Source organism: Ranitomeya variabilis, chromosome 6, assembly GCF_051348905.1.
Source record: "Ranitomeya variabilis isolate aRanVar5 chromosome 6, aRanVar5.hap1, whole genome shotgun sequence".
Lineage (NCBI taxonomy): Eukaryota > Metazoa > Chordata > Amphibia > Anura > Dendrobatidae > Ranitomeya > Ranitomeya variabilis.
Genome location: NC_135237.1, coordinates 86443111 through 86459536, shown reverse-complemented (window position 1 = coordinate 86459536; position 16426 = coordinate 86443111). Strand labels below are relative to the sequence as shown.

At 44.1% G+C, this 16426-nt stretch overlaps 1 protein-coding gene across 3 annotated transcripts in view; it reads left to right on the top strand.

Annotated features, from left to right (window-relative positions):
• Positions 1–505: 505 nt before the first annotated feature.
• HDAC9 (histone deacetylase 9) overlaps positions 506–16426 on the top strand; it is a 902387-nt gene continuing 886466 nt past the window's right edge. For all 3 annotated transcript variants that reach the window (XM_077268733.1, XM_077268735.1, XM_077268732.1), the window contains exon 1: positions 506–729. The gene's annotated coding sequence lies outside the window, so the exon portion shown is untranslated. The remainder of the gene's footprint in view (positions 730–16426) is intronic.

Below are 16426 nucleotides of genomic sequence, written 5' to 3'. Positions count from 1 at the left end.
CACGGTGATTAAATGTGATATAGATATGTACAATATAAAGAATAAGATATATATTGCTATGATTACGAGCACAGATCACATAAAGCAGCTGCGTTTCTGTAGAAGCTGACCGAATAGCCAGACAGTTCTGGTATAATTATGCTGCTCTTCGCACGGGACTCAGATAGCTGATCAGTACATAAGTAAGTGACCCCTCCACAGGTGCAAGTCTACAGGTGGGTGACATGGTGACTTGACCCTCCTTAATGAAAAATGACGTAAGCCATTAGCTGGGCAAATAAACCGGCAAATAAAAAAATGGGCGTTAATCCTGAGCCAAGAGTGCACGAGGGTCTCGCCTGCATCAGTGAGTGTTTCATGTGGATGCTGCCAGTATCAATGCCCGTGCTCGTGTTGTGAAACTGATCCACAATTGTTGGCTCAGCCAGCCTCTCCCTCTCTCTATTGAGTTGCTATTTTTAGCAGATCCTACTCGTGTCGCCACGGGCTGTGATCACATCTTTCGCTCCCTCCCATCCTCACCCATCCTTTCCCTCTCTATCTGCAGATTTCAAAACATCATTGAGACTTGTCTCCAGCTCCGCAATGCTCCTGTAACCTGGGATCACCAGCCGAAATACTTCCCCCCTTCTTCTGCCTGCTCCTGCTATTTCCCTAGTCTTCCCGGTGAAGATGGGTGATGCGGATGCATTAGGAAGTTCGCCAACAAGCTGCTGAATAACCACACAGGTAAGTTGTGACATGGTACATAGCACGGCCAAGGAACGAGAACTGTCAGACTGAGTTCACCTCTATCACCCTATGACTGCATAGCATCATGTCTGTACATATGGACATTTGCACTTTCTGTTATAAAGAGTTCTATCAAGCTCTGATCATTTCTATATTTTTACGGTTTATTACTTAGATTTTTCTTAGCATTTTGTTCTAAAAATGATATATTGTATTATTATTTTTACTTTATTATTTACTTTACTATTTTATTCTTTTGTGCTTTCTATTTACACATAATAGTTTGTTTACTTTTTAAATAGTAGATTGATAGAAGTTAGAAAATCCCGATCAATGAGAGTAGAATTTGTAATCTAAGTACATGGGGATCTAAGAGTTAAGAGACGGTTCTTCTCAGACTGTTCTTGTCTCAGGTTGGACTTCTGCAGTCAGGTACATATATCTGCCATCACGTTCTGCTCTATTAACTCCATCTATGAGAATTTCAATGAGGAGCAAAGGATTAATAGCTACTTGTTGTGAGATGACATCATACCCTGGTTCATCGGTTTAGTAAAAAACAAATCAGTGCTCAGGCCAAAGTAAGGCGGCAGTAAGTGATATGTGATGATATGTAATTACATCTTCCACTGGGGAGTCACAGAGGGACCAGTAGGTAGGAAGCAGGTGGAGCCCTTTCCCTTGAACATGTAATTTTTGCTGTTATCCTAGATATAAAATAATTGGTGCCGAGAAGGCCGACTGTGTATCTGGCCTCCAATTTGCTATATTTGTCATATACTAAAATATTATCTTATGCAAAGCTTGGTTTAATTGTACAAATGATGAGTAAATGTTTGTGTAGCTGAGGTTCATAGAAATATTCCTTGTCAGATTTAATTGTGTATATATATATATATATATATATATATGGTATATGTATGTAAATAATTTGCATATCATTAACTTGTCTATCCATCCTATTTATTTCCAGAATTTTACAGCAAGATAACCAATTTATAGAATAAAATGTTATATATATAATTAAATATCACAAGGAATATTTCTATAACACTCAGTATATATATATATATATATATATATATATATATATATATATATATATATATATAACTTTTTATTCTATAAATTAGTTATCTTTCTGTAGAATTCTGGAAATGAACAGGATGGATGGACAAGTTATTGATATGCAAATGATGAAAAAAAAAACACACAAACAATTTAAAAAAGATCTCGATTTAATCAGCATTGAGTATTATCACTATCCGCTTATTAATGGTTGTCTGAAGAATATTCTGCTATGCGGAATACATTTGGCCATGCAAATCATCAAGATCTATCCAACAAAGCAGCAGAATGTTTTATTTGTTCCTACACAGCAATGTTTGAGTTCAAGTTTTAAAAAGGCTCAAGAACTTTGTCAATGGGCAAATAAAACCACTTTAAAATTTTGTATCAGAAGAATAGAGCAAACACGGTGGTTTTCCGCTATAGTGCTAGGTAGGTCACTTGGCCTCCATGGGGCTTGTGAGTTGGAAGAGTTTGGTCCCGAATGACCCTCCATCCTTCTTAGCTTCACAATTTCAATGGTATCTGCATCCTGTTGGAAGAGCAAACCACTGGCTCCCTTATCGACCATTCAGTCTGTGTGTCTGAGCCTTAGTGCAACAGGCATAATGACCTCTGTAGATCACACCTGCTTTGTAGAGCCACAGTCCATCTGCATAAAGAGCGGAGAAGCTCTTCGAGGGTACAGGTCTAAGTGAGTAGCGGGGTATTCATTTGACAGTGAATGCTTATAAAGGACTATTATTGAGCCTCATTATGTGTAAGGGGATGTGGGGTCATTATACTGTGTGGGGGGCTGTGAGGTCCTTCACACTGTGTTGGGGGTTGGGGTTATCATACTGTTTGGGGAATTGTGGGGCAGTCATACTGGGTGAGGAATTGTTGGAGTATAATACTGTGTGGGGGGCTATGGGGTGATCGTACTGTGTTGGGTACCATAGTGCCATCATACTGTGTGTGGGAGGGCTGTGGAGGCTATCATACTGTATGGTGGCCATCATACTATGTGGGGGATGATTGTTAGGGCATCATACCGTGTGGTGGACTGTAGGGGCACCATGCTGGGTGGGGTATCACAAGGAGCCTGATAATATGTGTGGTGAAACTGTGGGGACATACTGTGTGGCTGGTCACTTCTGTAAGGAGGTGGGGCTCACTCTGGGTCCTCATAATGTGTGTGTGGGGGGGTTGTGGAGGCTATCATACTGTATGGTGGCCATAATACTATGTGGGGGATGATTGTTAGGGCATCATACCGTGTGGTGGACTGTAGGGGCACCATGCTGGGTGGGGTATTACTAGGGGCCTGATAATATGTGGGGTGAAACTGTGGGGACATCAGATTGTTCTGGAGGCACTGTGAAGGCATTACAATTTGTTGGGGCTTTGGTGGAGTTGTCATACTGCGCATGTGGGGGGCACTGTGGGGTATCATACTGATTGTGGGGGCAGCATATTCTATGGGGGCCATAATAGGGGTATTGTAGTGGATGAGAGCATTAGGGGCTTCAGTAGGGGTAAATAAGCTGTCTAAGTGCCGCTCCTTTTTTAAAGTTGGGAGGCATGCCTTTCTCCACCTCCTTATCCCCTTTTATCAATCTCTGATTTTTTTGCAATTTATTAAAGCTGCATTATTTATTTATGCACAGAGTATTTGACATTTATGTTTTCCCACAAAATGATGAATAATAATTCCAGAATTGAATATAAAGTTAAGCTTTTACATGTAGACAACTGCTCCTGGCTAATTACTCTGCATAAAGATTTAAAGGGCACGTGTCATTATCCCTCCCGCCTGCAGATTTGCACTATGGCTGCAGGTACATAAAGTTTTTTTTCGGCTGACAGCTACTTTTAAAGGAAATACCTGGCTTCAACAGTTATAATCTTTATAAAATGCGAGTAACTTTATGATTCTTTTTACTTTTCTTAATCTTCAGTTATATGAGGTCTTCTCCCCATTTTGTACCTATAGTCATGTTCCGATTTCTGCAGGCTACCTGCTACAAGGGACTATATATGTAGCAATTGTTTCTGAGAGGATTCCGTACCATGATGTTTACTGAACACTGCACAAACCATTGAGAATATCAAGGTGATGATGGCTACATCTGTATTGTAGTGTTGTAGTCACAATGATAGTTCTCAATCCTCAGCTAAATTGTGTTAGACTCAATCTCAGATGTGATTTTAACAGATCTTTGTTTCCAAGGGCCACCATCAGAATAAAGGGAACAGAGGAAACAACATGAAATTAGTGATGAAAAATGTCTAAAGTATCAAGTTACTCAACGTTTCATATAAAATACAAAACTGAATACAATGCAAGTGTCCGTGACCCAAATTACAACAAATCTTTACTCCAGTCCTGCTATAATGGATCAATAATCTAAGTAAGCTCGGTGTGGCTTGCAGCTCTTCCAGCTTTCATACTTTATTTGCATTTTAGCCGATGATAGAAATGTTCCGAGCCCTACTGTGATAATTGAAGCTTTCTATATACATTTAATGTAATGTAAGATGCTTTCTATATCGAAGAACTATATATCAGGTGAACGTATATTATCCTAATATGATTGTTAGGGGACCAATTGGAAGACTAGCACAAAGCATAGGATGGTCATCATCACCCGTCATTCGTACAACAACAAAAACGGGCATTTAAAGAGTTACTAATCCTTATTTTGCAATTTAATTATCCTCCTGGTAATGGAAAGTTCTGAATTTGAATAATTTGTATATACTTGCTGAAGTGCTATTTCAATGACCAGTGCATGCTCCTTTAGAAGCTCCTTTCATCTGCTGCTCAGCAATGTCCATATTCTATACTCAAACAGCTGTGTATGGGACTTTCCCTGTCTGAGCCTCTCTGCTCCCCACTCTCCTATTCAGACAGGTATCTTAGGTAGGGTTGAGCGACTTTTATTTTTATAGGATTGGGTCGGGTTTCACGAAACCCGACTTTCTCAAAAGTCGGGTCGAGTGAAATCGGCCGATCCTATAAAAAAGTCGGGGTCGGGGTCGGCCGAAACGCGAAACCCAATGCAGTGCAATGGGATACTATGGTTCCCAGGGTCTGAAGGAGAGGAAACTCTCCTTCAGGCCCTGGGATCCATATTTAAGTGTAAAATAAAGAATTTAAATAAAAAATATTGATATACTCACCCTCTGACGAGCCCTGGTAGTAATCGGCATCTTCCGTTCCTAAGAATGAGCGCGTTCAGGGCCTTAGATGACGTCACGGCTTTGTGATTGGTCGCGGCGGCCCACGTGACCGCTCAGCGACCAATCACAAGCCGTGACGTAATTCTCTCAGGTCCTAAATTCCTCATTCTAGGAATTTAGGCCATGAGAATTACGTCACGGCTTGTGATTGGTCGCTCAGCGGTCACGTGGGCCGCCGCGACCAATCACAAAGCAGTGACGTCATCTAAGGCCCTGAACACGCTCATTCTTAAGAAGGAAGGCTGCCGGAAAGAAGCAGGGCATGTACGAGGGTGAGTATATACCTAATAGGAATATACTCACCCTCGGCTTCTTTCCGGCAGCCTTTCTTCTTAAGAATGAGCGCGTTCAGGGCCTTAGATGACGTCACGGCTTTGTGATTGGTCGCGGCGGCCCACGTGACCGCTCAGCGACCAATCACAAGCCGTGACGTAATTCTCATGGCCTAAATTCCTAGAATGAGGAAGTTAGGACCTGAGAGAATTACGTCACGGCTTGTGATTTTTCGCTGAGCGGTCACGTGGGCCGCCGCGACCAATCACAAAGCCGTGATGTCTTCTAAGGCCCTGAACGCGCTCATTCTTAGGAACGGAAGATGCCGATTACTACCAGGGCTCGTCGGAGAGGTGAGTATATCAATATTTTTTATTTTAATTCTTTATTTTACACTTAAATGTGGATTCCGATACCGAGTTCCGATATCGCAAACATATCGGAACTCGGTATCGGAATTCCGATACCAGATTCAGAAGATCGCCGACCTCATGGCCGACCCCACACAGGGGTCGGGTCGGGTTTCATGAAACCCGACTTTGCCAAAAGTCGTCGACTTCTGAAAATGGTCGACCCGTTTCGCTCAACCTTAATCTTAGGTAATGAAGTATGTGGGAAAAATTCATAGCAATGTTTGAAGAATAATAATAAAAAAGTTATTTAAGGGTATGTGCACACGTCCAGATTTCTTGCAGAAATTTCCTGAAGAAAACCGGAAATTTTCTGCAAGAAATCCGCATTTTTTTTTTGCGTTTTTTTTCCGTTTTTTTCACGTTTTTTTTAGCATTCTGCAAGTGTAATTAGCTTGCAGAATGCTAAAGTTTTCCAAGCGATCTGTAGCATCGCTTGGAAAACTGACTGACAAGTTGGTCACACTTGTCAAACATACTGTTTAACAAGTGTGACCAACTTTTTACTATAGATGCTGCTTATGCAGCATCTATAAAATTCAAAATTAAAAAATGGTTATACTCACCCTCTGCAGACAGCCAATCTCCTCAGCGGCGTCCGTTCCTATAGATGCCGGTGTGGTTCAGGACCTTCGATGACGTCGCGGCTTGTGATTGGTCGCGTGAGTCACATGAGCGGTCACGCGACCAATCACAAGACAGCGACGTCATCACAGGTCCTGAACCACACCATCTATAGGAACGGAGGAGAGAGCATGCACCGGAGAGGCGGGAACACTTCTGGGGCCATCAGAGGGTGAGTATATCACTATTTTTTATTTTAATTCTTTTTTTTTACCAATTATATGGTGCCCAGTCCGTGGAGGAGAGTCTCCTCTCCTCCACCCTGGGTACCAACCGCACATAATCTGCTTACTTAGGGTACCGTCACACAGTACCATTTACATCGCTACGACGGCACGATTCTTGACGTCGCAGCGTCGTATGATTATCGCTCCAGCGTCGTAGACTGCGGTCACACGTTGCAATCACGGCGCTGGAGCGATGCCGAGGTTCGCTGGTAACCAGGGTAAACATCGGGTTACTAAGCGCAGGGCCGCGCCTAGTAACCCGATGTTTACCCTGGTTACCAGCGTAAACGTAAAAAAAAACAAACAGTACATACTCACCATCTGATGCCCGTCAGGTCCCTTGCCGTCTGCTTCCTGTTCTGACTGAGATCCGGCCGTACAGTGAGAGCAGAGCGCAGCGGCGACGTCACCGCTGTGATCTGCTCTCACTTTCCGGCCGGCAGACAGTAAGAGCGGAAAGCAGACGGCAAGGGACCTGACGGGCATCAGATGGTGAGTATGTACGGTTTTTTTTTTTTTACTTTTACGCTGGTAACCACGGTAAACATCGGGTTACTAAGCGCGGCCCTGCGCTTAGTAACCCGATGTTTACCCTGGTTACCAGCGAACGCATCGCTGGATCGCTGTCACACACAACGATCCAGCGATGACAGCGGGAGATCCAGCGACGAAAGAAAGTTTCAAACGATGTGCTACGACGTACGATTCTCAGCTGGGTGCCTGATCGCAGTAGCGTGTCAGACACTGCGAGATCGTAACGATATCGCTACAACGTCACGAATCGTGCTGTCGTAGCGATAAAAATGCCACTGTGTGACGGTACCCTTAAGCAGATCAATGCACTCCTAGGTGTGCGGAATCCCCGCAATTCCGCATTTTTAATGAACATGTTGCTTTTTTTTCCGCGATGCGATTTTTTCGCGGAAAAAAATGCAACATTTGCACAAAAAATGCGGAATACCCTGTAAATAATAGGAGGCATATATAAGCGTTTTTTTCGCGTTTTTATCACATTTTTATAGCGAAAAAATGCGAAAAATCCGGAACGTGTGGACATGGCCTAAGTGTGATTTAGAAGGCAACCCACTTTCTATGTCACAGCCCTATCCAGAGATTGAGAAGGGGGCTGGCTTAGCTATTGAAATGAGGCAGTTAGCCACCTTCACACATATTACTGGCAGTCTGGCCACAAGTTGATGCAGGAAATTCTCTCCTGTGTCAAACACAAGGCAGAATTGAAGCTGTCAGGTCCTAGGACTGGCACTGATATTTGGATCACTTTTCCTAAGTCATGTAAGTGAGTAAGTTACATATATTTCGATTTTAAACACACCCAAAGATATTTTTGAAGTTATTGCTGTTCCTAAATCTGGACACATTATTTTAAGATATCAATGTTTTTGCATAGGCATAATTCATGTTACATTTGGCTTTCCTTTCCAAACCGTCATTTTTTTTTTCTTCTACAGGATGCTATAGGATAAGAATCCTGTTGATCCATCCTGTTTAATGTCCAGTTTTTTGTCCATTTCATGATAGAAAAAATAATAGTTTCCTTGTTTCAGGGTTTATTGGGTGAATCAAGGCTAAACTTGGAGGCAGACACTTTATTCTATTGGTTAAAGGGAACCTGTCACCATGAAAATGCCATCAAATCTGCAGATATCATGTTATAGATCAGGAGGAGCTGAGCAGATTGATGTATACAGTAGTTTTGGCAGAAAAGATTCAGTAGAACTTGTCTTTCATTCATTTAGACTTCTGTTACTTCTGGGGTATTTGGTCCTGTGGCGGTCCTATCAGCGACTGACAGCTACCTCTGTATAATTGTGCATACATAGATGGCTGTCAATCACTGGCAGGACCGCCCACTGGACTGAAAATCCCAGAAAGAGCAAAATTTGTTGCGCAGTGTTATCGTAAGAGTGGGTCTTCGTCTTGTGCTGCTGTGATTGGAGGGGTCGCTGATATGTGTTGTGCTCTATATCGCTTTTTTAAGAGTTCTTGAAAATAGCCTAAAATTATCCAATCCAAATTTGCATTATTGTGGGAGAAAAGGATAGGGTTTGTTAAATTTGAACATATCTTATCATTTATTCTCAAGGGAGATACGTTTTCACTTGAGATGTCTAAGAGCTACTGAGCACTGACTCTTTTCTTTCCATTGAAAACGCATGCGTGCTCAGCTGAACTAAGTGTGCATGTATATGGAAGGCAAAGGCTGTCAGCCTACAAGTGGTAGAAGTTATGGCCACTTTCAGATCTCTCCGGCAGTGAATAGCAACAGGATCCATGTCATTCTTCATTCCTTCTGTTCCGCCAAGTCATTTGTGTTACATGTGAAATTGGATATGGAATCATTGATCTCAAATGTATATATCATTAGGAATGTGTCAGACAGAATGCAGTCTTTATCCTAATTTATTGTTTTATGGTTACCACCAGTTCATGCATCCTCCGTGAAGATGATTACATGATAAGGTTGATGAGATCTAGGATTTTTATAATCAATAATCAATGTTTGAACCTGAAGAGTATTTATTCAAATATCGGAACGTAATATATGTGGCAGATAGATGTCTCCTTTACATTGTGGGTGGAGTGAGAAGATTCATCAGTGATATTCTTTCTTAGATGTCAATAGAGATATATTCCCCTGAGTGTCAGCCAGGCATTTTTTTCCCAGGTGGAAACTAGTCTTACAGCAGCCTTTTAGTTTCTCTAGTAAGTTTTCTGTAACTGCATGCTGGGAGCCACGACAGATATTTATATGGACAATTCTGGAATGAATAGCAAAGAAGCACTCCTCCTCACATCAAAGTTTTTATCCTCTTAATATATTGCAATAATTCTATTATATAACACTGTGTACTTACAATTGCTCCATTTGCCTTTCTACCCAGATAATTATTCTCTTTTCCATTAGATCTATGATATCACGTGATTAAAAATGGACTAGCTGAATCCTTCTAAGCTCTATGTAGGAACATGAAGTCTCTTTTCCCTGCATGAGTCGCTGCAAAAAGAGCTGGGTCAGGAGTTGAAGAGGGGAATGATATTTGCAGGGAAAAAGGCGACTTCCTGTTTCTATATAGAGCAGAGAAAAGAGAAAAATTAACTGGGTAGAAAGGTAAAATGAGCAATTGTAAGTACACAGTGCTATACAGTGTCGGACTAGGGTGCTAAGGGCCCACCAGTAACATTGACTTTGGGGGCCCACTTTTCACCTGCATACAAATATTACAAGACCCTTGTTCACAAATTTACCTATATCTCTATATAATAATAAGCTGGGTAGTTTGGTAAATGAGTGATGATATGCTGCTTTTTGTGTACAGAGTGAATCAATTGAATTATGCCAAATAATGCCCATATAGTGGGGTTGGGGGCTCAGATCTGCACTGGGGCCCCCCGGGGGATTCCCCTGTTACCCTGTGGGCCAGTCCGAACCTGGTGCTATATAATATGATGATTGCAATATATTAAGAGTACAAAATCTTTCATGGCAGTGTTTCTTTAAGTAAATAATATACATATTGACATTTGTCAGTGGCAATCCATTTTATACACACATTAATATAAAATGTTTAACCCTTCAACCCCTGGGCCATTTTTCGTTTTTTTGCTCCCTTTCTTCCCAGAGCCATAACTTTTTTATTTTTCAGTCAATATGGCCATGTGAGGGCTTGTTTTTTGCGGGACAAGTTGTACTTTTGAACGACACCTTTGGTTTTCACATATTATGTACTGGAAAACGGGGAAAAAAATTCCAAATGCCGTGAAATTGCAAAAAAAGTGCAATTCCACAGTTGTGTAGGTTCTTTTTTTTATTTAAGTGGTGAAAAAAAAAATCTAAAACTTTGGTAAAAAAAAAAGTGCCATTTTCCAAGACCTGTAGTGTCTCTATTTTTCATGATTTGAGCCTGGATGAAGGCTTATTTTTTGCATGCCAAACTGATGTTTTTATTGATACCATTTTGGTGTACATACAATCTTTTGATCGCCCGTTATTGCATTTTATTGCAATGTAGCGGCAACCCCCAAAAAATAATTCTGGCATTTTGCCTTTTTTTTTCCTTTCGTTACGCCATTTAGCGATCAGGTTAATTCGTTTTTTTATATTGGTAGATTGGGCGATTCCAAACGTGGCGATACCAAATACAGTATGTGTATGTTTGAATTTTTTTTATTGTTTTATTTTGTATGGGGCGAAAGGGGGTTATTTGAACTTTTATATTTTTTAAATTTTTTAAATATTTTTTAAAACTTTTTTTACTTTTTGCATGATTCAATAGTATCCATGGGAAACTAGAAGCTGCAGTTGTCCGATCGGCTCTGCTACATACAGGCGATGATCAGATCGCCTGTACGTAGCAGAAATGCTGACTATTTTTTGGATGAGTATGTATATTTTAGGATTGAAGCCGTTTCCTGGTTTTCACTATGTGTGTGTTCACTGTTAAACTGGATCTATCACTACATTTACAACACAGACTGCATACATTCCCAAATAGATGTTTTAGACCTGATGTGGCTGATGAAATTACTGTGAATATCCATGCTTTTTTTTAATCAAAACAAACATTTTATGATTCAAGTGAGAAACAGATATGTATTCAGGAGTTAAACTTAATCCCTGACCACCTAGCATGCCTGACAGCTCCTCCATGTCTCTCCTGCTGCTGAGATCTCACACTGCTCAGTACTAGCTGCAGTTGTCAGTCAGGTTGGATAGATAGAGACCAAATATTTTTGTAGGTATTCTGACATGGATGTGTAACAAGGTGGCATGAGGTGGTAGTCGTAGGTGAGTCCACTAGGTCACAGTCAGTGAGCACCCCAGCCCCTTGCACATGAAAAGACAGTTCAAGGCCCAGCTCCATGTCACAGTTGGTTACCTCTGGCACATGGTTTAATAAAGGTGAGGTATTGAAGAAAGGTAACAATCCCTGAACTGTCCCTATTCACAACAACGGCTGCAGCAGCGAAGGCAATGGCTCCCAGGAGCCAAAAGTCTGTGAATGGGGCACACATTCAGTCTCTGTGCCAGCTGCCCGACAGTCCACTGGCAGCTCTGTTCCTTCCAGCGGGTACGGTATGCTTCCTGCAGGGAAGCACAACTTGCCACAGCCAAGCCTGGCCGGGCTCTGCACTGCAGACAGGGACTTCCTGTCTGCTTTGAGGCTGCTGACCCAGCCCCCCCAATTAATCATTTCCTATCCCCAAGCTAACATACATATATATTACATGGTACAATGGTAACACATTAAAACAAGGCAAACACAGCACATACATTAATACATATAGTGAACAGTGCAATATAATACACATTTATGCATAACCCACAGGCGGGGCACCACATGGGGCACCACATACAGGGGAGGAGAGAGGGAGCAACCGAGGGTCCCTGCCACCTCCTTACAGATTTTTAAAGCAAGTACACCAACCTCATCACATTTTAAAAGATCTATTAGTGCATGCCATTTCTATCGGGAAACCTGGTAGAGAGCAACATCGATAAACTGTTTTAGGCTTCCGTATGTACGTATGTGACCTCTGTGTATCCGTTTGCTGTCTGTGCGACATGTACAGGCACCTGGGAAAAGCAGACCCCCGTAAATAAAACAGTAAAAGGCTAAATAAACAGCTGTGAGCTGTTATTAATAGCCTTGGAACCAATGGGGTATTGTAACCTTTTCCGAGATTATTAACATCAGCCCCCAGCCGTCGGCTTTCCCTCTACTGGTTATGAAAATTACCTGGGAGCCCACGCCATTATTTTTAATTTATTTAATTAGTTCACACAGGATGTACACAGCTGCTACTGATTACAACTCCCATCATTGTCAACTGGTTGCGCTGATCTCAGGGAGACCAAGCGATAAAGATGAAAGTTGCCTTCAGCAGTCAGCACCTGGGATCAGCGCGAACTGTACTGCTTTTCCCAGGCGCCAGTAGGTGTCACACAGACACATGGACGGCACACAGGTGTGACAGACGCATACATGGATGACAAATGGACACACGGATGTCACATACGTACATACGGATGACACGCGTACACGAGCCATGGATCTCGCCAGTACTGTTTTTTCCTGTACAGGAATCACCAGGATGTGTGAAGGAGGCCTTACATTGTAAATTGTTCATAGAATCATAGAATGTTAGAGTTGGAAGGGACCTCCAGGGTCATCGTGTCCAACTCCCTGCTCAATGCAGGATTCACTAAACCTTCTCAGAGAGATGTCTGTCCAGCTTCTGTTTGAAGACTTCCATTGAAGGGGAACTCACCACCTCTTGTGGCAGCTTGTTGACTGTGTTATTTACAAAGGTGTTGCTGACTCTTTACTGTGTGGCTATAATGGGGTAATTATAGGCTGTTTAAGCTGTATGGGTCACAGGGCAATATGGCCTTTTAGCTAATTGAAAGTACCGTATAATAGTTATATTGTGCGGTTGTGTATGGTTGTCACAGAGCTACTTGAAGGTATACTGGATATAGAAAGACTTTGGTATAGGAACTTTTTTGTCTGTATAGTTAATTAAAAATTAGAGTTTTAAATTAAAATGATTACAATGTAATATTTTCAGCATAATTTATCGAAAAGCAGTTACTTCTGGTTATTATTTAATTAAAAGAGCATGAAAGTAGTTATGCAGCGCCCCAGAGTCCTGGTCGTTGCAGTACTGTGGCTCCGCCACTATGGGGAGCCATGGTGCGTCCGATGGCACTGAAGGGGTTCATCTGATCAGGTATCACAGACACCAATACATTTCACAGCTGGGCCTCCGGGGGGAGCTAAGGGTTCTATTCATTAGGCCACTCCCCACCATAGTGGGTAAACTGGGGGTCAGGTAGGAAGTTAGATCAGAAAGCTGACTGGGTTGGAACCAGGCAACACCTTGTGGCAGAGGGTGTTGTAGGGGAAGATACAGTAGGGTCTCTGTCAGGGGTGGGATCCTGACAGAGGCTTGGCAACGAGAACGAACGTAACGGGACCGTGCCTGCTCCGGGTAGCGGCGGTGCCCAAGAAAGGATTAGAAGAGAGATAGATTGTGCTGAGTGAGAAACGGGATCACGCAAAGGAGAAATACCAGTAGGAGTCGTGCTGTAAGACCGAAGCAACATCCTACTGAGGCGCACTACCGGTGGCCGGAACGCCGAGGGAGTAGAATAACATTCAGCTTCAAGCAATACTCCAAACAGCGGCAGGACAGTCAGTGTCAGGCGGGCTGTCTAACTCAAATCACCTATGAAGTCTTGGGAGGCAATTGTGGGAGAGGGGCGTCTCTAGGGTCCCGGAAGAACTCCAGGCCTACCCGTCAAACGGGTGCCGTTCCTACCCGAACCTCAGGGAGGGACGGAGGATTAGCAGAACATCATCTAGTCGAGTTGTGAGGGAACATCAGAAACAGACACAACAGTTGTGGGGTACTTTCCGTAAGCACAGCAGGGAAGGACTACAACACATAGCGCTAGGGGGAAGGCACAGATTTCCTCCTGTGAAGAGAACTCTGGAAGTGTCATTGGACCGGCCGGACTTGCGCAGCCTGGTGAGCCGTATTCTGGATTGAGGACCCAGAGATCTTCAGTAAAGAGGTAAAGAGACTGCAACCTGGTGTCCTCATTATTTATCGCGACCTGCACCCCACAACTGCACCGTTACAACACCACTTATTGCACCGGACGTCCCCCACTGACAGACAGGGCCACGGACCGGGTCTAGCCACCGTGACAACCCCAGGACTGAGATCCCAGAGGCCCGGCTCCGGGTACCCCTCGGCCCTGCGGCGGTGTGGGGGCGCTCCAAACTTGGCGTCACGAACAGGATCTACTTAAGCCTGAAGAATCAGGTCATGTGTGCCTTGGAACTGTGATTTACTGTGCTTGGACTGTACTTTATTGAGAGACTGTGTGCTGCGCCATTTGCCGCCAAAATCCGCCGCCATTGCAGCGCTGAGGAGAGCGCAGGAAGTGAAAAGGGGCGTGAAGTGGGCGTAGGCAAGCTGGAGAGCGCGAACAGCAATGGCCGCCCAGTCCAAATATTTCTGTGTCCTGAGGACGTGTCCGTCAACAGCTGAGGTCCGCCTCCTGATCCTGTTTGGAGGGTGGAGACCATGGAGACGGGGCCGCCCACGAAAGAGACCGCGGGAAGAGGACATTGGAGAAAAGGCAAAGATGGCGACACCAGGAACACCACGTGGGGCTGACCCGGTCCGGCCTGAGGCTGCGCAACCTGACATAGCCCCAGAGGCGCCAACGCTGCGGGGTCTGACCCTCACAGAGCCACTGATAGGCCGACCCCCTTTGCCGCTGTCTGAGGAATGTGTGGCTGCAGCCGAGGCCCGACAGCTAGCCCGCTGGCTGGAGGCCGATGCCCGCGTGCTTACTCGGCCAGGCCAGCCCACGGAGATCCGTTTGTCCCCAGTGTCCCCTGTTCCCTCCCACTTGACCGCGGCTGGAAGTACGCTACCGACGCCGGACCTAAAGATCATGCCGGACGCCGAGCATCTACGGCGTCTGATGGCAGCGTGGCGGAGCCGGCCCCAGCCTGCAGCGCCGATTGACTTGGTCAGAGCCCCGGAGATCCCGTCATCACACTGGGGTGTAGTGGTCTCCTTCAACCCCCGATCTGGACGCGGGGTTATCCAGGAAATTGGGGAGCCGCTACAAATCCACGTGGATCGGGAGGAAGTGGAGCCCTGCAGCGGAAGATTTCCCCGCGACCTGGAGCCAGGTGATGCGGTGACTTACACCAGATGGAGGAGGGCTACGGGAGAGGCTGGCTGGATGGCGCGAGGCGTGCAGCGATGCATTGCCCTCCAGGCTGCTGCCGGAACACCGGAAGAAGATGATCCCATGGGGAAAGCAGCAGAGCCCGGCCCCGCGGAACCTCGAGAAGCCCGGCCTCGCCGTGCCCCGGAGGAACGTGTGCACCTGCCAGTGAGAAGGGCCTCCCGGCGAGGGATCTTATCGCTGCTGGGACCGGAACCGCTTCCTGGCTCACCAGTGCGATCCGTTGGCCTGGTGAGGCCAGATCGGAGACCACCACAGTAAGATTTTACTTTACTTTCTTACTTGTAAATAGTTACTGTTTTATTGCTTTTATGTTGCTGCTATACCCGTAAAGGGTTAACTCTTAAAGGGATCCCTTTGTTGACCCGGGATGCCTATTGTTTTTGGTTATTTTCTATTTTTTCTATGTTATTTAAAAAACTGCTGAAATCATGAACAGTGCATGATCCGAACTTCTTGTATATAGTTTGCACCTTATTAAAGGCGCTCCCTACTGGTTTTACTTAAAGAAGGACTCTTTGCGAAGATACCGCACTGGAACCTTTGCTGAGTATGGACTGGTAGCTTGAGAAAATACGCTACCTCACAGAGACTTGGTCCTCTCTTAAAGGGGATGTTCATTTGCCGCATTTCGATAGAAATATTGCTTAAGACAAGTAGCAATAATGTTGATGAGAGAAAAGTGATGATAATGTTGTACGAGAAAGTTATATGTGTTTAATTAGTTAAATGTGAAGAAATACTGATGATGTGCTCTGAGAAGTAAAAGGTGAAAGATGGAAGAAGGATGCAGTGGACCCGTAGGGATAGACGTGGTGTCCAGCATGCATGAAAGGAAGAAAGATAATGAGAAGGCTTAATGTTCAATAGAAAATGTTTTGATAATGCTGATAGAAAGTTAGGATAGAAGGTAAACCCTGAGTCCTCATAGGAGTCATGTAGAGATGACTTAGTGCTCTTAAACTGAAAGTAATGTTATGTTCTATACTGTGTATAGTAGTTGAAAAGGCAGTAGGCCCTGGCTGAACGGGGCGGTCCTGTAATAGAAAGGAGAGGCAGTAGGTCTGGTG